We start from the raw sequence: 21,139 nt of genomic DNA on the forward strand, positions 1-21,139 counted from the left end.
GAATGTTCTGGCTTTGGCTGCAGCAGCAGTGTTGCTTTTAGCTGCTGGATATGTTTAAATTCTTCATAATCTCAGAGAATAACTGTACAGTACAGTAATCTGTAAACTGCTCTGCAGGATTTCTCCGTGTGTGATTAGTCACACGCTGCAAACTCCACCCCTTTCATGCGAACGCGCACACGTAGGTCTGGGTTGAACCAGCGAGTTCATAACTTGCTTCGTAGTAACGGTGATCAGGATCGCTCACGTCTGGATAAGTTAACCCAGGAAACAGAGAGAGATCCTGGATATGTTGATCACGGTTTGTAGCACAGGCCTCAGGTCTTGTTTGGCGTTATGACCACAGGCTAAGGTCTGAATGAGGCAGCAGGGGGCGCTCCGCTCTGACACATCATTATTATTTTCTACCCACATAACTTCTTCATAATGAAGCCAGACTTTGGGTTCATCAGCAACTAAAAAACAAACTACATACTACTGTAAATGAAAGCTTGGAGTTTTTAGCCATAAAATGAGCCTTTTAACGGCTTCATGTGAAAGAGAACTTTAATCAGCGTCTTTTTACGTAGGTTGCCCTGGAAACTGCTGTAGAGCAGCGTTCTATCATTCTACACCTCCATTCCTCCCTGTTGAAGCTTTTGATTCAGACACGTCCAGGAATAAAGTGAAAGGAGCAGAAATTCACTATGTAATTATTGAAATGTTGAAAAATAACCCTCAAGCTCATTCACGTGTTACTATTTTTTCTCTATGGCCACTCCGGGGCTCCGGACTAAAACAAGATGAACGTGAAAAAACACCAATAGAGCGACGAGGAGACTCAATGTTTTCTGGCTCTTTGGTCTGCATCCGAGGTTCAGGTCAGACAAGATGGAGCGACCAGGACCAAACCGATGAATAGAGTCCATCTGTGGTGAAATCAATGACGTAGGACGTTTTGGAGTGAAGTAATGACGTAATGACGTGGCTCTCACTTGGCTCCGTTGACAATGGAAAAACAACCGATTCTTTGGCGGTGCTCATTTAAGAACTGGAAATAGAACCGGCCCTGAACTAGCACCTGGTTCTTTTTAGTGGAAAAGCCCTATATAGCCACGTTTCCACCGCACAAAAAGTGCAGGGACGGTACGGAGCGGTTCGGCGGAGCGGTTCGGCGGAGCAGTACTTGAGTACGAAATTTGGGTCATGTTTCCACCGCAGAGGGGAGGGTTAAAATGTAGGCGGAGTTTAGAGCTCAGCAGATATGTGACATTGCTTCAGTAATCTCAGATCTGGACCTGTTCTTGTTTACATCCTCCGCTTTGCACGAGTTGTTTAGTTATTTTATTTTTATTTTTTGTAGCCACAGAGCTGCAGCGGCAACTTCCATGTTGGTTCTGAGAGAGCGAATGCCAACCGGTCGGCTTCATCCCCGGCGAGGTGACAGCTGCAACTTCCTTGTTCCGAGACAGCGAACGTTGCCCCCAGTCGGTGCCGGTGTCACGTCGCTGGTTGTGACGGCTGCTACTTCCGCATGGAGGCGGAGATCGTGGACGCGATGCCAGGACAGACACCGGGGCTCGGGGGTCGGACCAGCTCCGGCGTCCCGGCACACCGCAAGGTTCCAGCGTCGGGGAACTGGAGCTCCCAGGCGGCACGCGGCGGTTCACACAATGGAGCACCGGCCAGCGACGCAACGTGACGCAACGAGTGGACTCAGTAGCCCATCGGTTACGGCCGTAGCGTCTGCTCCACAGTCCTGGTCTCCGTCCTGCCTCGCGTCTGCTCTTTAGGGAACAACATGTAAGTTGCGCAAAAAAACTAAACAAAAAAAACAACCAGGGGGCGGAAGTAGGGCCTTGGAATGGAGTAGGCGTGTTTTTGGGAGCTTTGACTCAATTTCATCTTTACCTCACCCTAAGTGATTATTTAAACCCAACTTGACGTATTTTAATCGAACACCAAAGCTGCAACCAAGATGATGAGGCCTAAAGGTAGACAAAAGGAAGGAGGCACTGCCGGAGACAAAGGTCTTAACAACTCCATGACGCTATCGGACAGCACTGCGGGAGTTAACGCTAATGCTAGCGCTACATACATGTCAGGACCCCTCCACCAATGAAGACGTCCTGGCAGCCATCAACAGGAGAAGCAGCACGTTGACATGAGGCTCGCTGAGCTAAATGGCGCAATTTCCAGCTACAAAGTGTCATTATCCGAGCTTAGTGACCGTGTATCTTCAACTGAAGATCCAGCCGAATCAAATGAAAAGCGAATTGAGGAACCAGAGAAGCGGTGCGTCAGCTTAGAAGCCCAATGCACTCAGCAACAAGCGAAGCTGAATGACCTGGAAGCGCGTTCACGCCGGCAGAATATCCGCATTCGGGATACAAGAGAAAGCGGCAGGCCGATGGAGTTAGAAAGGGGAAGGGTTTTCTCTGTTCTGGGGGTGTTTGTTAATGCACATCTGTTTGTTTGGTATAATATTTTAAAGGTGATATCACAGTTATGCAGCAGCAGAATGCTTAGAGGTGTACAGATATATGTCAACTGATCCACATAGATACAGCAAAGGTGAGGTTAAACTGGTCAGCTGGAATGTAAGAAGGATATATAGCCCTCTTAAAAGAGGTCAAATATATGCACATCTCCGTTCATTGAAGGCTGATATTCGTTTTCTTCAGGAAACCTACATTAAGAAATCGGCTGCGAAGGTTCTCTGTCCCAAATGGGCTTCTCAAATATATCAGTCAAACTTTAGCACAAAAACAAGAGGTGTAGCAATCTTAATAAGAAAGAACCTACCATTTATTCATACCCAAACAATCTCGGATCAAAGAGAAAGATATGTAATATTCAGTGGGATGCTAAATTCTAGGGACGTCCCGATCTGATCAGTAGATATCGGATCGCGGCCGATATTGGTGATTTGTGAGTAATCAGGAATGGGCAAATCCAGCCGATCACCCCGCCGATCTAAAAAAACAAAAACAAAACAACTTTTTCACGTCAGCTGCCGTAAAGCGAGCCCCTTTTGCAACCTGCCGTAAACTGCTGTTAGCAGCATAAAGCTGGTGTGGATAAAATGTCAACAGTCTGGAAGTAATTTAAGGTTGACAACGAAACCAGTCCAGCCGCCTGTTGTACTATTTGCTTCTTCACAGTCCCGAGATCTGGGAGGACCAGAGCTTCGTCTAACACAACTAATTTGATAAGACATCTAAAAAGTAAACATACGGCGGAGTACGCTAAGCAAAGACGATCATCTGTGGACAAAGGATGACGTAATGGCCCCCCTACTCCACCCACCACGTTCCGCAACGTCCCCTAATAACCACAACAATCACGGACTACAAGCTCCGGTCGAGCTGCAGAAGCTAGAAGCAGGCGGAGCGGGGCCATAGACCTATAAAACTAGAGTTAATATATAGTGGTTTATGTGTTTATGTGCAGAAGTCTACTTCTATATTTCTATGTTGTCTGTCTTCTTCTGCGTTTCTGTTGTGTTTGGTGAGTCACAGCACCCCTAAAGGCAATTGGTTCTTCTGATTGGTTTTACTGAATACTGTTTATGTTGTAGTTTTTTATAGTTTATATGTTAGTCAAACTGATTCACTGGGTTTTGTTTTCAATGTGTACGGCCCCAATTTTGATGATCCTATTTTTTTTCAGAATCTTTTTAATATAATGCCAGATCTTCCGTGTTCTAGCATCATTATTGGCAGGGACATGAACTTGTCCTTTGACTCTGTTTTAGTTAGACAATGCCCCAAATACAGTTCACTTAAAAGTTGTGAGACACTTAAAAAATTAATGCAATCCCATAATTTAGTTGATATCTAGAGGCTTCGTTATCCAACCAAAAGAGACTATTCCTGTTTTTCTGCAGTGCACAAGTGCGACTCCAGGATAGATTATTTTCTGTTGGATTCTAAGTTGTTGGCATCAGTATCAAGCTGTGCTTATCACAATGTACTTTTATCAGACCATGCCCCTGTGTCTTTGAATCTTAAATTGAATTATAAAAGAGGAGAATACAACTGGCGCCTCAGCAATGATATGCTGAAAAATAAAACATTTTGCGCGTATCTCTCAGGAGAAATTGAAGCATACTTGAGCACCAATGACGCGGGAGATGTAGATGATTCTGTTCTCTGGGAGGCAATGAAGGCAGTGTTAAGGGGATGTATAATGTCATGCGAAACAGCAGAAAAGAAAAAATCCAAATTAAGGCTGAACGAAATAGACTAAACTGGACTGACCAAACTGGACGCCTCTTATAGAACAAACCGGGATCCAGAATTGCTTGAAAAAATTACAGCTTTGCGATTTGAATATAATTCTATTATGTCATAAAAATGTTCTAAAATGCTGGTACAAGTCAAACAAAGGCACTTCGAGATTGGTGATAAACCTCATAAGTTACTTGCCCGCCAACTTAAACATACACAAGCTTCCAGAGCCATACACCATATGAAGTTAGGAGACGGTACTTTACTTACAGATCCTAGTAAAATTAATTAAAGTTTTGCAGACTTTTACACAAAGGTATACCAGACTCAGGGTAAACCAAATTTTTGAAAATATGGAAAGGTTTTTTGAAACCCTAAATTTACCAAAACTGTCATTAGACTCAGTTGAAGCACTGGAAGCAGATATAACCGAGCAGGAGATCAAAACCATTATCTTCCCAATAATAAGTCGCCTGGTCCAGACGGGTTCAACATAGAGTTTTTCAAAGTATTCAGCCAAAGAATATCGTCCCTACTCTTGCGTATGTTAAATCACGCTAGGCTCACATCCAGGTTGCCTCCCACTTTATACAGAGTCAATATCTCTTTGATCCCGAAACCAGGTCGTGACCCGGAGGGGATCTCGTCTTATTGTCCCGTCTCTTTGTTGCCTCTTGAAACCAAAATTCTAGGTAAGATTTTAGCCAACTGACCAAAAGAATATATATGCTGTATGTTCAATTATACATTCTGATCAGACTGGCTTTATGCCAGGTAGACATATGTTTTTTAACTTGCGCCGTGTTCTCTATTCTATATACAAAACCTCCTGAAGAAGCTGCTATTATTTCATTAGATGTACAGTGCGCATTTGACCAAGTACAGTGGCCTTATATGATATACACGCTTAAAAAATCTGCATTTGGAAACATATTCACGAAATGGATTGAGATCACTGCTTCAGTTATTACCAATCAAAATATTTCCTGTCTCTTTGCAATTCATCAGGGGACACGTCAGGGTTGCCCACTTTCTCCATTCCTGTTCTCAATAATTATTGAACCCTTGGCAGCCAGCATCAGACAAAACCCTGCGATATCTCCTATTGAAATGCATGGTCATAAACATCATCTCTCTCTTTATGTAGAAGACATCCTCTTATACGTCTCCAATCCACAAACGTCGGTAACCCCCCTCTTGACGTCCATTGACAATTTTGGCAATTTCTCCGGCTTTTCTATTAATTGGGATAAGAGTGAACTGATGCCTGTCTCTCTCGGGATGGATCCTATTTATTTACAGTCTATCCCTTTTAAGATGGCCTATAACAATTTTTCATATTTGGGTGTGACTATAACAAGAAAACAGAAGATCTTCTTCGATTAAATTGGCAGACCAAAGTTGAGCACTTAAGATTTTTAGAAAACTCTCTATGGCAAGAAGGATCAATGGAATTAAAATGGTGGTATTACCATACTTCCTTCACTTATTTCAATCTATCCCATGCTTTATAAGTGCATCCTATTTTAAACAATTGGATTCAATTATTACCCCTTTTCTATATCTAAATATATCTAAATCTTAGCGTGGTGGAAAAAAGGTCCCCTGTTATCTGCTAATTCCTGTCCAGCCTGGTTAATTCAGGAACGTCTGCAGTGTCATAACACATCTTTGCCTGCCCTCCTCAATAGTCCCATTAAAGCCAATAAATTGTTTTATAACAGTTTTGTTATAAATAACCCTATAAGAATATGGACACAGATACAAAAACACCTAAAATGTCCGGCAGTTTACGTGGATGCTCCTATATGTGAGAATCACTCCTTTATTCCAGGCCTTAAGGATGCTGTCTTTCAGGAGTGGAAACTAAAAGGTATCTGCAAAATAGGAGCTCTATACATTAATGGAACCTTTGCATCCTTTGAGCAGTTAACTTCTGTTTACAATATCACTTCATCAAGTTTTTTTTCGATATTTACAGATCCGGGACTACGTTAGGAAAAAGGTGTCTGACTTTAATATCCTTATCAGACATGAGGCCCTGGAGGCAATAATTAAATTTGATCCCCTCAATCGGGGGGGCGGTGTCATATTTTTATAAGATCCTGTATGATGAGACTGTGTTGGACATGACTGGAATTAGGGGGGCATGGGAGGAGGAGCTGGGGGTCAAACTAACTGATGAAGTCTGTGGCGAGTGTCTAGAGCAGGGGTGTCAAACTCAGATCCTCGTGGGCCGCAGCCCTGCACGTTTTCAATGTCTCCCTCCCCTGAATGTCCTGATGGTTCATCATCATATTCAGCACAAAGCCAGATAACGAGCTGCTCATTGCAATCAGCTGTGTTGAAGCTGGGAGACATGCAAAACGTGCAGGGCTGCGGCCCTCGAGGCCTGGAGTTCGACACGTGTGGTCTAGAGAGTATTCATGGTTGCTCAGTCAATGCCAGGCACAATCTTATACAGTTCATAACACTACACAGACTGTATTATTCGAAGGAGAAGCTAAATAGCTTTTTTACCAGCATGTCACCAGTTTGCAATCGCTGTAAATCTGCAATTGGCAGTAAACTTAACTCATTCCATTGCTTTTCACAGGCTTTTGGGAAGCACTGGAATCCAGATCCACTTATCGCCATCATAGGAGCTTCTAGTGCTTTACCATCAGCCAATAAAAATGAGAAAGATGCTCTTCTGTTTGGTATGGTGATTGCCAAAAGGCTCATCTTGAGAGTGTGGAAAAAGGATTCAGTGCTTACGTTTGACCTGTGGATGGTTGAATTTGCATACACACTGTATTTGGAAAGACTAAGGTACGATAAAGATGACAGAGGCAGTGTTTTTGACTGGATATGGGACCCTATGGTTAAATTTCTTCAACAAATTAACTGATGTGAATGACTGACCTTGCTGTTTCCACCATCAAGTACATTTTTGGTTTTATTTCTTCACCTTTTTTTCTCTCCTAAATGATGTATGATTACTAATAAGTAGAATATTATTTCATTGCTGTCTGGACTATGGTACTGTCGTTTCTTTGATGTGCTTTGTTCTTTGATGTGCTTGGTCCTGAGTTCCCCGACAGAGGGGTAGCGGAAAAGCGTCCTTTGGACGTATTGTATTTTCCGGAAAATCCCAAATTCTTGCGGTAGAAACCCGAACCGTAACGGACCACACCAGTCAATTCCCACACTTTTTGTGCAGTGGAAATGCGCCTTTAGAGGTCATTCCAGGGACATTCAACTTGGAGGTGGTGCCGGGGTCAGCCCAGGAATCGTTGGAGTGATTAGATCTCTGGTTTGGTCTTCTCCAATCAGAAGAGATTGGAGAAGGTTTGGAGATGACTGTGGTTGCAGTTGCAAGAATGCATGACAGTGAAATCCTGGCCCTGCAACTGACCTGTGTTCTCAAACGGCTTCTTCTAGTTTAGAATTAGTGATAGGTGACCTGTGTTAGTCTTGACTCTGCCTGTTCTGCACTTGCAGGCTCTACCTGAGGGCGCCAACATGCAAATGCCACAAAAGCCAAAAAGATATCAGGTTTCTAATATTTATGAATATAGATGAGCGGGAATGATTCACAACAAGGAAATGTGAAGCTGGTAAGTTCAAGTTTCTCCAAAGCATAGTGTGTGTGTGTGTGTGTGTGTGTGTGTGTGTGTGTGTGTGTGTGTGTGTGTGTGTGTGTGTGTGTGTGTGTGTGTGTGTGTGTGTGTGTGTGTGTGTGTGTGTGTGTGTGTGTGTGTGTGTGCATTCCTGTTTGTTTGTGTCCTTATTCATGGCTGTACATGAGAAAAGTTTTCCATGCATACAGATGATGGTGCAGTAAATCTTAGTAAATGTTCATTTTATTGGAGAAGAGCTGTTAAATTCCAAAGAGAAAGCCAGAGTCCCAAACACTGAATCGTCCACTGTCGTTCATCTACCCACACATGAGCAGAAAAATTGCAAAGATGGACAGAAAAATGATCATAAAATAGAGCCAAGAGAATCATAACACCAACGTGTCCCTTCTTTTGCTCATGTTAGTTTCCAATGCAGTAGCAGGTAACAGGCAGAGCAGTATTCAAAAGGCCAGGACGACAGTGAATTAAAAATACTGGTAAAGTCTGCAGATGACTGCAAACATAAACTACAGTACATAAGGCAACAACGCTACATTAACCATACATTTTCCCTTCTGTAACATAGAACCCAATTATAAGAAAACTAGTACAAACTTTGACTTTATTTGTTATTGTTAAGATATTAATTCTTAAAATAACTGTTTTGCTTAAAAACTGTGTGAAAGATACTAACTTGTTATGAGGAAATCTGCTAGCGCATGACTAACAATCTGCTGAGGTCTGCTCTAATGATAAACAACTTTAGATGCAGTGATCATGGTTGTGCAATGCTGTCTGTAAAATCTGCTTATCTCAGTATTTGTAGGAGACATAGCGTATGACACAGGAACTTGAGTGGGGAGATCGAAACCTTGATTGCAATCTGGGGAAACTCGTTACAACTGGTTCCTCTGGCTGACCTCGCTCAAGCACCCCCGTGACCACGGCTGACCCGTGACACCCTGTGACCACAGCCAACCCCGCGGTGCCCCCTGACCACGAGACTCACCATCTGGACCGCCCTGCCTGCGAGCAGATGAAAGCATAAATACACAATTTGCATAGGTAGACACGTCTTTCTTCCCGTGAACTGCTCGCAGTTCACGTCGCTCGGTTTAGAGTAGGAACTAGGACCCAGAATTCTGTAAATTGTGATTATTGCTTGCTCACTGCACTTCAATATAGTCTGAAGATTAATTTTTAAGAAACCTGACTCATGTGTCTTGCTTTAGTTAGACTGGCAACAAAAGGACTTGAGGTGTGACTCAAGCACGCAGAATTATACAAGGCGAACTTCCCATCTTTCATCTCTACAACAAAGAAATCTGAACAACTGGTAATTTTCAGGGAGCATAATTACAACAATTCAGTGAATACAGAACCGAGTGAGGTGAACTATGGTTTTAAGTGTTTGCTACCTCATATTTAAAATAGTCTTCATTTAGCACTAGAGAATAAATACTTATTCCTCCTATTTTTTTTTTTTCATGAACTGACAGAGCTACTGTTTAAAACTTTAATTCAATATGAAGAAAGAGGAAGTGATCCGGTGTGATGGTGTTCCCGAGGGCTTTTCTGCGGCCCTGCACTGTAATCTTCCTCTTTCTTCCCCCTTATTTGTTCCTACTTGACCACGGCTCCAGGTGTTCAGGGTTTGTCACTTTGAACTCAAGTGGGGCCTTTCCGTGAGAGTGCTCCAACATGTCGGATCATCCCACAACCCCCTACCTCCTCCCACCTTTCCCTTCTCACTCCTCAAACATGTCTGTCTGTACACTGTTGTGATCCCTCTTCAAAGCCAAGAAAAAGTAAAAGAGGGGGGGCAGGATGTGCTGGTGTGGATTTACGGGATTTATGGTTGTAGGTATGTTAGGGTTAGTTCACTGCTTTGAGCTCTACTGCAATTATTCTGATAACACAGCAAGAGACAAGCAGGAGTTCCTCATTACTATGCCTGAGAACAACAACTATACTGCTGAGAACTGTGTTTAAGGCTTTTTAGGAGAGATTACCAGTTGTTGCAAGATACAAGTGTTTTTCAAAAGTGCAAAGCAGCAAAATCCACTTCTTTTTACTTGGCTGCTGTGAATAAAAGCAGAAAGATATCTGAGGCTGAATAACATGAAAGTGCGGCCTGTGCTTATGGCGAATGCTTCCAACTCTTCAGCATTTGTGCCTTTTAGCCTTGTGAAAATGAGAAATCATCTAATATGGTATGCAAACTATCACAAACACTCCAGTTAACATGGCAGGGCAATTTGTGTAAAGATCCAAGGCCCTGACCCAACACCGTGCCTCCTTTTCTAACCACGAGACTGACCTGTACAGTGAACAGATCAAAGAGAAAAGCTTTAATTCCTCCTTCCTAATCAGATGGAGGAGTCCTGGTGACCTGTCGGCCACCGGATCGTTTTTCTTACTCTGACCCGTTCATCTGGCTTCAGCTGCTCTCATCAGTCAACAGGTTTTCCCATTCTTGAGCTATATTTTCAGACTGATTGAAGATATCAAGACACCACAACTGCTTTTATTAGTTTATGTCAGAAATCTGATTCCAAAGTATAGCACATGTTTCCAAGAGCTTGGATGACGTATATTTTTTTTCTTAAATCTGCCTTCTTGGTGTGAAATGGCTCTCCTGGCATTTCTTCCAGGCTAAAGTGAGGAAGCAACAATATCTGAAAGATATTGAGAGAGCCCCCCCAACCCCGGCGGTGAGTCCCGCCGCACCCCCGGGAACAGCCCCCCCCCCCCCCCCCCCCCCCAACCCGGCAAGGCAGAGATGGCCCCAGCCGCCGCGCCCCGGACCAGCCCCGCCCCCAGACCCAGGAAAGCGAAGGCCGGCGCAGGCCCCAGTCGGAGGACAGTCAACTCTACACCCCAAGGAGCCTCATATCCCACCCGCCCCATGATCCTCCCCCCCGATCTTCCTGGAAGAACCCAACCCCTGACCCACCCCCCACAGACACCCACCCCTGACGCAGACGCCGACAGACGCAGACAGACACACACACAGACACACACACACACACCCACACAAACACACACACACACACACACACACAGACACACAGACACACACTTGGGACGGGGGGGGGAGTGATGACTCTCGCCCACCCCGGCCGCCGGCCAGGCCCCCTCCCGGCCACCGCGGTATCCCAACCTCCACCAATCCAACAGCAAATGGAGAAGGAGCACTGCACCCCAGCCCCCCCACGAGCGCCACGCCCGAGGGAGCGCGCCCCCCGCATTCCAGCCGCACTCACCCCGGGCCGGGGCGGGACCCCAGCGGGAGGTGCTGGGAGGAGCCACGTCTCCCGCCCTTCCCCTGCCCTATATGTGTGTTGGATGTATGTAAGGGTGTGTCTTTGTGTTTTGAAAAGGTGGATGCAATGTGTGTGTCTATGGTGCGGTTTAAAATTGGGGGGTAGCGGGGCCCGGGCGTTCTACCGCTGACAAGCGGCAGAACCCCGAAAGCGGCTTACCCCCTCAAGACCCTGCGTGACTAAGTGTGGTTAAAATTGTGGGTGGTGCAAAGTCGGGGGAGGACCCAGACCGCAGTTAAGTAGCCCGGACCCCCCACCTAGGCACCGCCCCACTGTTCCCTATTGTGGAGTAATATAAGGTGAGGTAAGGCAGGGAGGGTTCTGAGGTACTCAGTACTAGGACTTAACAATTTTTGAAAATAATCTAATTGAGATTTTTTTCCTCAATATTGCGATTGCGATTTAATATGCAATTATTTTTTCAAGGTTCTCTTCTCATGTATTTTTCAACAAACACAAGCAATAAATCAAACTGTACTGTAATAAACACTATCAGATTTATTATACATAAATTGTTCTTTCTTATAGGCTAGGCTTATGTTAAGATAAAGTCAAATGAAGCATGTATTAATATGAAAGACAGTTTATTTACCTTCTACTACAATTACAGTTGAAAACTTACTAAATACTGTGACTTGCAGTCTTGTAAGCGTTCACCACAACAAGCCAACCACTTGTCCATTGTGCTGATCAAAGCCCTAAACCCAGGCTTGGTCACTATACTAATGCAGGGCTTGACATTAAGGATCAAACTATTTTTGTTCTATCACTTTATTAATCCCTGGGGAAATTCTTTAGCAACGCAGCCCCAGCAGAATGCTTCCAGCTTGAACACAACACGAATAATTGGGACTATTTTCAGGGAGTTTAGCGCGGAGTAGGACGCAGCTTCACGGAGGTGTGAATCGCCTGCTGCAGTGGAGGACAAGCTGTTCATTGTTTTGATGCCGTGGTCAGTGCCGTTTTCCTCGGCGAGCTGGCGTTTAAAAATGATGACGTCCGGCGACAGAGCGACCGCCTTGCTGTGCAACTGCTGTGCTAACATCCACGCTGCTGTGATGCTTTGCTAACATCCACGCTGCTGTGTTGCTTTGCTAACATCCACGCTGCTGTGATGCTTTGCTAACATCCATGCTGCTGTGATGCTTTGCTAACATCCACGCTGCTGTGTTGCTTTGCTAACATCCATGCTGCTGTGTTGCTTTGCTAACATCCACGTTGCTGTGTTGCTTTGCTAACATCCACGTTGCTGCGTTGCTTTGTGGTGTTTTGAGTGTAAAATCCATCCAAACAGCAACATGTTGCCATGAAAAGTTGGCTAGCACAGTGCTACTTCCCTAGCCTGCTCGCTGGCTGCAAACTGTGGAATGGATCTCCTGACTCCTGGTCTCATTGAGACTGCCTCCCTTCAGGAAATCCAGTCCACAATTTGCAGCCAGCGAGCAGAGCAGCAGCAGGGAAACACTGTGGAGTCATTTCAGTAACAGTGAAGCAGACGAGGCTTCATGGATCAGAAATCTCCGCAGGTTGGATCGGAAATTTCAGATCCGTGAATTACGTTGATGCCGGAACCCGATACCGGATCCGATCGGATTGGCTCCATCCCTAAAAACCACTAGCCCATTCGGGCAAGGTGGCCAGATGATACGCGCAGGACGGGCAAGTCATCACGTGAGCGGTCAAATCGCAGCCCTTGCGATTAGAAAATCCCATTTTATCATATCGCGATATTATCGCAAATGCAATTAATCATTCAGCCCTAGTGCGTACTACAAAAAATTGAATGCTGGCGGCGCCACTGCATGGACCCCCTATAGAATCTGTACCCCTCCCCTAATATTTTCACTGAAATGTTAAACACGTTAACCAAATAAATAAATGTGAACGTAGACAACAAAATACAATAGTTAGTGAATAAAACTTTAATTAGAGATCACTATTATAGAGTAACAACAGGTTCAAAATGCTTGCACATGTTCTTCAAGAACATAGCTTTACCCTTGGGGTCAATTTGCCTCCAGAAAATGTTTTACATGACATTGTTGACCAAGTTTTTGTGTCAAGCACTTTGTTTATTTGTTGAATACATAAATAATCCCTTGAAAATGAAACCTATGAGTGAGTTGGCCTGTCCTCTAGAGCAAAAATCTGGTCAAACTAGGGTTGTGTGATATGGCAATATTAGATTGTGAAGGATTAGAACATATTGACAATCTGACCATGTAGTGAGATCGTAAAATTGACTGTAGAACACATTCTATATGATGCAGTTCAATGCCGTGCGGCACTGCAGCATAGAACTGCCACAATAGAACACAGTCTAATATTGCAGTTCAATGCTGATGCACTGGCGCATCAGAAGTTTCACGTGCTCCTGACCAACCAATCACAGTGACTTATCAGCATGTCTGTTTTGGGTGTGTAGCGAGGAGGCGTGGCTGAAGGAGAAACGGGGAGTTGGTCCTGAAAGGAAACTCTACCTCCATCGTGTGGAAACAGTTTGGGGGTTTTTTTGGACGACAAAACAACAACTGTGATTTGCCCGTGGCTGCGTGAACAAACACTGTTCAGACGTAATCTGTCATTACTCCTTCCTTTTCAGAAGGAGAGAAAAACTCTGAGCAGCAAAATGTTCTAAAGCTGTTGGATTTTTAATAATCAGGTTCTAGACATTGGAGTTTAAATCGCTGCACTTTAAGAGAAAACCTCAGATGAAGTTCAGTTGTGTAGCAGATGTGACTGTGTCTACATGTGGGTACTGGATGTGTATAAACACATCTAGAATGTATAGAAGTAGTCTATTGTAATTTAGTCTATTGTAATAGAATAAATGCGTCTGCTTTTATTTGTTATATCTAGAATAATATCATTCCATAATCATGATTGTACATTATTATATATATGATAGATTTTTATATGAAATATTATTATATTATTTTAAAAAGTAATATATTCATGCATTTTTAATAGATAATTAGCCTTATTATAATAGTGTTAACATATATCATTTATTTATAGAGAAGGGGTGGTATTTAATAAGTTATAGTTCTTCCCACTCCTCTTTGCACATGATTCTATTTTACTACTGTTACTTAGGGCTACGATTGGTTAACCTGTTTGGTCCAGGCCGCAATTCTCTTCAGGTAAAAACCGCACACGACCACAAACTCTGAACCGGAACAAACAAGATCTCTGGTCCCCCTGAATTCCTCAGTCTCGGTCCCTTTACAAACGATCTTTCTTGCGAGCGGAGGGAGAAGACATAACATAGTGCGCAATGCATTCTGGGTAGTAAACAAACAAAGCTAACCCTGCGAATCAGAAGAAGACACAGAAAGAAAAAGTTGGAAAATATCTTGCGGGCAGACGTAGAGTAGTCAGGAACAAGTAGAGAGGAAGAAGTAGTGAGGAAGACTCTCATTGATATCTGGTCCGAAGACTATATCGTAGTTGTTTGTGGCTACCCATTAGCCAGGAGCTAACTAGCCTAGCCACCATGGGCTAAAGTGGCAGGACTTCCAGTTTCAGTCCGGACCAATCAATGAGCTGTGTTTCTTCTTTACTTCCTCTCTGGTCAGTGTTTGTTTCAGGCGACAGCGCCCCCAAACCAGCAGCTGGTGTAATTGCGTGACATTTTACAGGCGGTTTGGTCCAGTCTCAAAGTCCCAGACTATCCCAATGTGAAAGGCCCCTTCGTCAATGTTTGATTGGTTAAATATCTTTGGTTTATCGCTGTGCACTGTTGATTTGATGTTCCAATTTGAGCTTCTTCAAAATAGAAGAATGCAACGTGACATGACCCCAGTTACTTAAGTTTGCCTTTTTATTTGACTATTCTATAAGCTATTTAGTGTTTTAGTACTTAAATCCTGTTAAAATGACTGTTAAATAATATTTTGCAGAATTGCCTTAGTTTATACCAGTTCATATTTACATTTTTCCCATTTGAAATAAGTCTTAAGTATTATTTGAATTATTTGATATTTTGTTTTCAAATTTTTATTTTGCTTTTCATGTTTCACTGTTTATGTGAAAGCTACATCAAAAGCTAGACGCAGTTTAGTTTTTATGTTGCAAGAGTCACTTTATCAGAGTGTTGTTATTTACCTCTTAGTATGGTTACGTTATTTACACATGTTGGTAAAACTGCACAAATTCTATGAATTAAAATATGTTCAGAAAGGTTATTTGGCCTAAAGTGTCTTCTCTTTCTTTCTGTTGGGGCTTTGTTTTACATCGGGAAATGGTTTGGTGAAACTGTTATATACACATATATATATATATATATATATATATATATATATATACAGTACAGACCAAAAGTTTGGACACACCTTCTCATTCAAAGAATTTTCTTTATTTTCATGACTATTGACATTGTAGATTCACACTGAAGGCATCAAAACTATGAATTAACACTCACAACACCATGTAGAAGTCATTTGACTTTTCTTCCTCTAGATACCAAAGAACAGTCAATTGACTCAGACTTTCAGCTAACACCTCACCCTCAGCTGTTTGTTATGTAAACAAGGCTAATACTGGTGCACCACAGGAGGGGGAGCCAGGTATTGAAATGCACATGTGTACATGTATATTTATTGAAATCAGGAGAACCACATTGAGATTAATTCTATATACAAAAATATTCTTAAAACAAATAAATAGCACATAGATAAATAGATGGAAACAATAAAAAGTACAGTCGCAGAGAAAGACAAAACTATAAAAGCCACCAAATACTTAAATATACGTTAGCTAAAACAAGAACAAGGTTAGGTTTGTGTTTACATGTGCTGTAAAACGGCCCTAAACTCGCCCAGCATGACAAACTGTGAGTTTTTAATTTTTTTCTGTACAGCATTCCATAAACATGGAGCAGAATACATAAAGGCTTTTTTGCCCAGTTTATAATGGATGGTCGGAACTGTGTGTAAAAACAAGTCTTTAGACCTCAGACTGTAGTTATTCCTGGGACACATTATAGCAGGCCAACCTGCTTGTTCACAATGACATTAGATGGCTGAGCAAAGGTAATGCATTGAAACGTTTCTGTGAACTAAGGGAGGATATTCTGATGTTTCTGCGAACTTCAACATTACAAAAAGCTGGCACGTTTCTGTCTCTGATGGAAAATGAGGAGTTTAATGCGGCTGTTTGCTTTCTGAGCGACATTTTCCATCATTTGAACCAACTAAACATGGAGCTGCAGGGCAGAGATAAGACAGTAGCAGAGCTTGTTGAGAAACTTCATGCATTCCAAAGAAAGCTCTCCCTCTTCTCTGCTGATCTTTGTCCTGGGAGGATGCTTCACTTCCCCACATTGAGGAAATCTGGTCTGAAAATTACCAAGGTGATGTCAGGATTTATAGAGTCATTGAAAAGCAACTTTGCCAGTAGGTTTGATGACTTCAACATCGCCACTGAAGTTATGAGATTTGTGAAGGACCCTTTCTGTGTGAATGTGGAGTCAGACTTTGCATTGAGAGGAAAGGCGCTGGTATCATCATTGGATGAGGCGTCTTTACAACTGGAACTCATTGACATTCAGTCATCAGATGACTTGCAACAGTCATTTCAGAAGGCAGGTTTTGAAAAATTCTGGACCTGTGAAGTCAGCCAAGAGAACTTTCCACACTCAAGGGATCTTGCACTTTTTCTTTTGACAATGTTTGGTTCAACATAAACTTGTGAGTCGTCATTCTCAAATATGAATGCAATTAAAACTCATGACCGCATGTCCCTTACTGACCAGCATCTGCAAAACTGCCTGCGCATTGCCTTGACAACCTATACACCTGACTTCACTGGTCTTGCGAGGTCAAAAAAATGCCATTTTTCCCATTAGATGGCAAATCTTTTCGTGTTGTATGTAAGTGATCAGTCAAGCAAGCAATGAGTATTGTTTTATGTTTACTGTTTGGCTCAGCTGGACTGAAATTTGGGGTGTCTGATGCAATTCCATCAAAGAAAATGTAGTGAAAAGCCCTCAGCAGAGGAACTGCTGAACACTGGCATTGTAGAGAGGCCAACTGAGGGACGGTCACAGTGATTATTCTGTCTTCAAATAGATGATGGTTATATGTTATTTGAATCATTTTGTCTTGATAAAGTATCTTGCACTTTTATTTTGTTATAATTATATTTGGAGGCATACTATGCACATTTGTTTTGGATTTGTTGGTGCACTAGGAGGTTGTTTGCCTGTTTGATTAATTAAATTCTAAATGACTGACTTGGTGCTTCAGTTTGAAATACCATGCACTGCTGTGTTGCTGCAGTTCTCTTTATTTTGCACTTTGTTACTTTTGTTGTTATTTTTGGTGGAGATACATTTGATGTTGCCTGTTAATCAAATGACTGGAATCATAAATCTTGAGGATAGCGACCTGTAAAGTTGTGTTGGTACAGTTATGTTCAATAAAGTGATGTTTACTGTTGGTTAATTGTTTTTCTCTAATTGCCTGTTAATATGGCCTGGATATTGCTCGCCTGGTCAGATTTTTTAATATTTAAACAAGCAATTTAAGTGTCACAATGGCAGTATGTGTCAGTGTAGCACAAAGAACATTGTTAAATACTTGCAAAATACAATACATTGATTTCTTCAATATGTTGTAATTTTTTCTTTATTTGTTACTGTAATTACTCATTTTGTCCGGCCCCTTACTTTTCATCAGTTTCATGAACTGGCCCCGATTCCAAATTAATTGAATAGCCCTGCATTATAGGTTATCACTGTTAGGTATTAGTGAAGGTTTTCTTATAACCATATATATTATCCTACTTCCGTGGAGAGGTCAATTTATTTAGTTTGTTATATATATATAAAGTAATATTTTAATAATAATAGTAAATTAATCTCTATATCCCCTTGTTTGTTTTCTTGAGGGATTATCTCAGTATTTATTTATTATTTTTGTAGGATTCGTTAAAGCCCGCCTCTCCGCCTATAAATAGGCGGTGTCTAAAGCGTTCGGGGCTGCCCTCTATCGATGAATCCCGTACTGACACGCAGCCCGGCGGCTTCTCTACTTCGACCTCTCCCATTCGTACCCGCAGTCAGGCGGCTTCCTTCTCCGGCGTTTCCGCCTTCGTTGTATGTTTGGTGTTAGCACAGATCCTTTTTCCCTGGTGGGATCGGTGGTCCTGTTTTCATTTTTTGTTTGTCCTGCAACAGTAGGTTGGGGTTTTTGTTTGTTAGATTGGGTGTTGGTACCGGCTCCGACGGCCCTGTACAGGGTTGGCCCGGTACCGCACCTGTTTGTTTGTTTGTGCCAGCCCACCAGGTACTTGTTCTTTTGGATATTTTTGGTAGTTTAGGACACGGGGTGGTTTTGGGTTTTGGCGGGGTCTAGTTTGTACATAACCCGCTTGTTTTTCAGGTTCAACGTTTTTTTTAATTAAAAACCCACGAGTGAATTAAAAGAAAATTAAATAAAAATTGTAAAAATCCAACTGTTTCCCAGTGTCCTTCCAGATATGTTCCGTCCCTCCTCGGGGGTGTAACAATCACACACGCAAATATTCTACAATTTATTGCTGAGATTTATTGAGTGTGCTAAAAGAAGCTCTGAGCTTTGCCCATCCCCAAACACTCCAAAACATCCAAGGTGTGAAAAATTCCAATGCGCAAGTCAGATTCTCATTTTCACTCCCCTGCTGATCCTCAGGTAATGTCCTTTCATTTGTAAATAGAGTCATTTGACTTAGAGCTGGGACTTGGAGGAAGTCTGAAAAATCATGGTATTGCTAGTGTTAACACATGTGGAATTATATACTTAACAAAAAAGTGTAAAACAACTGAAAACACGCCTTATATTCTAGGTTCTTCAAAGTAGCCACCTTTTGCTCTGATTACTGCTATGGACACACTCTGCATTCTCTTGATGAGCTTCAAGAGGTAGTCACCTGAAAGGGTTTTCACTTCACAGGTCTGCCCTGTCAGGTTTAATAAGTGGGATTTCTTGCCTTATAAATGGGGTTGGGATCATCAGTTGTGTTGTGCAGAAGTCAGGTGGATACACAGCTGATAGTCCTACTGAATAGACTGTTAGAATTGGTATTATGGCAAGAAAAAAGCAGCTAAGTAAAGAAAAACGAGTGGCCATCATTACTTTAAGAAATTAAGGTCAGTCAGTCCGAAGAATTGGGAAAACTTTGAAAGTGTCCCCAAGTGCAGTCGCAAAAACCATCAAGCGCTACAATGAAACTGGCTCACATGAGGACCGCCCCAGGAAAGGAAGACCAAGAGTCACCTCTGCTGCGTAGGATAAGTTCATCCGAGTCACCAGCCTCAGAAATCGCAGGTTAACAGCAGCTCAGATTAGAGACCAGGTCAATGCCACACAGAGTTCTAGCAGCAGACACATCTCTAGAACAACTGTTAAGAGGAGACTGTGTGAATCAGGCCTTCATGGTAGAATAGCTGCTAGGAAACCACTGCTAAGGACAGGCAACAAGCAGAAGAGACTTGTTTGGGCTAAAGAACACAAGGAATGGACTTTAGACCAGTGGAAATCTGTGCTTTGGTCTGATGAGTCCAAATTTGAGATCTTTGGTTCCAAGCACCGTGTCTTTGTGCGACGCAGAAAAGGTGAACGTATGGACTCTACATGCCTGGTTCCCACCATGAAGCATGGAGGAGGAGGTGTGATGGTGTGGGGGTGCTTTGCTGGTGACACTGTTGGGGATTTATTCAAAATTGAAGGCATACTGAACCAGCATGGCTACCACAGCATCTTGCAGCGGCATGCTATTCCATCCGGTTTGCGTTTAGTTGGACCATCATTTATTTTTCAACAGGACAATGACCCCAAACACACCTCCAGGCTGTGTAAGGGCTATTTGACCAAGAAGGAGAGTGATGGGGTGCTGCGCCAGATGACCTGGCCTCCACAGTCACCGGACCTGAACCCAATCGAGATGGTTTGGGGTGAGCTGGACCGCAGAGTGAAGGCAAAAGGGCCAACAAGTGCTAAGCATCTCTGGGAACTCCTTCAAGACTGTTGGAAGACCATTTCAGGTGACTACCTCTTGAAGCTCATCAAGAGAATGCAGAGTGTGTCCATAGCAGTAATCAGAGCAAAAGGTGGCTACTTTGAAGAACCTAGAATATAAGGCGTGTTTTCAGTTGTTTCACACTTTTTTGTTAAGTATATAATTCCACATGTGATAGTTCATAGTTTTGATGCCTTCAGTGTGAATCTACAATTTTCATAGTCATGAAAATAAAGAAAACTCTTTGAATGATAAGGTGTGTCCAAACTTTTGGTCTGTACTGTATATGTATATATATATATATATTGAAACGTTTTCATCCAAATCTTCTCAAATTAAATGATAACATCACTGGCCACAAGAGTTTGGGGTTGGTGATGATGTGTTCATTTTTTCTTCAGTTTATGTTGTCTTTGTAATAAATGACCAGTGAAAGTGAATATACTTGGAAATCTTTTTCAGACTTTTCAGAAAAGTGATAAATCACAACTTAAGTTTACATGATGTATTTCATTACATATCAGAGTAACTATTACAACATAATTAAGAACTTTAGATCATTGTTGGCCTTGAAAAATTTAAATTGTATACTTCTTAGTGTGTCTGACGGAGTACACACAAATCAAGTTCAAAAGGGAAACATGTGAACATTGAACCTGTTCTTTTATATGATTAAATAGGCTTTTCTTGACAGAAATATATAACTGTAAATAATATAGTGTTGTTACAAATATTTGGATTGATCAATGGGGGGGGGGGGGGTCAATTTCATAGTCAGCATTTATTATTGGGCAAATTTTGTGAGCGGGTCCATATTCCACTACGGAATTTCGAATCCCGTGTCCATTTTCCAGGGTTGTCCATATACAATACTACACCAGCTTTATGTTGGCTTTATGTTGAGATTGTCATAATGTTCAGTAGTAATTTTAGACATTTTCATCACATATGCTCTGCTCCACAAAAAGAAAAAGTTTAAAGTTAGCATCGCACTATTTTA

The 21,139-nt window shown here is 42.3% G+C and overlaps 1 protein-coding gene across 1 annotated transcript in view; it reads right to left on the bottom strand.

Annotated features, from left to right (window-relative positions):
- The window catches only part of fras1 (Fraser extracellular matrix complex subunit 1), a 442,407-nt gene that overhangs the window by 406,108 nt on the left and 15,160 nt on the right, over positions 1–21,139 (bottom strand). The window lies entirely within an intron of this gene.

Source organism: Lipophrys pholis, assembly GCF_963383615.2.
Source record: "Lipophrys pholis genome assembly, chromosome: 7".
Lineage (NCBI taxonomy): Eukaryota > Metazoa > Chordata > Actinopteri > Blenniiformes > Blenniidae > Lipophrys > Lipophrys pholis.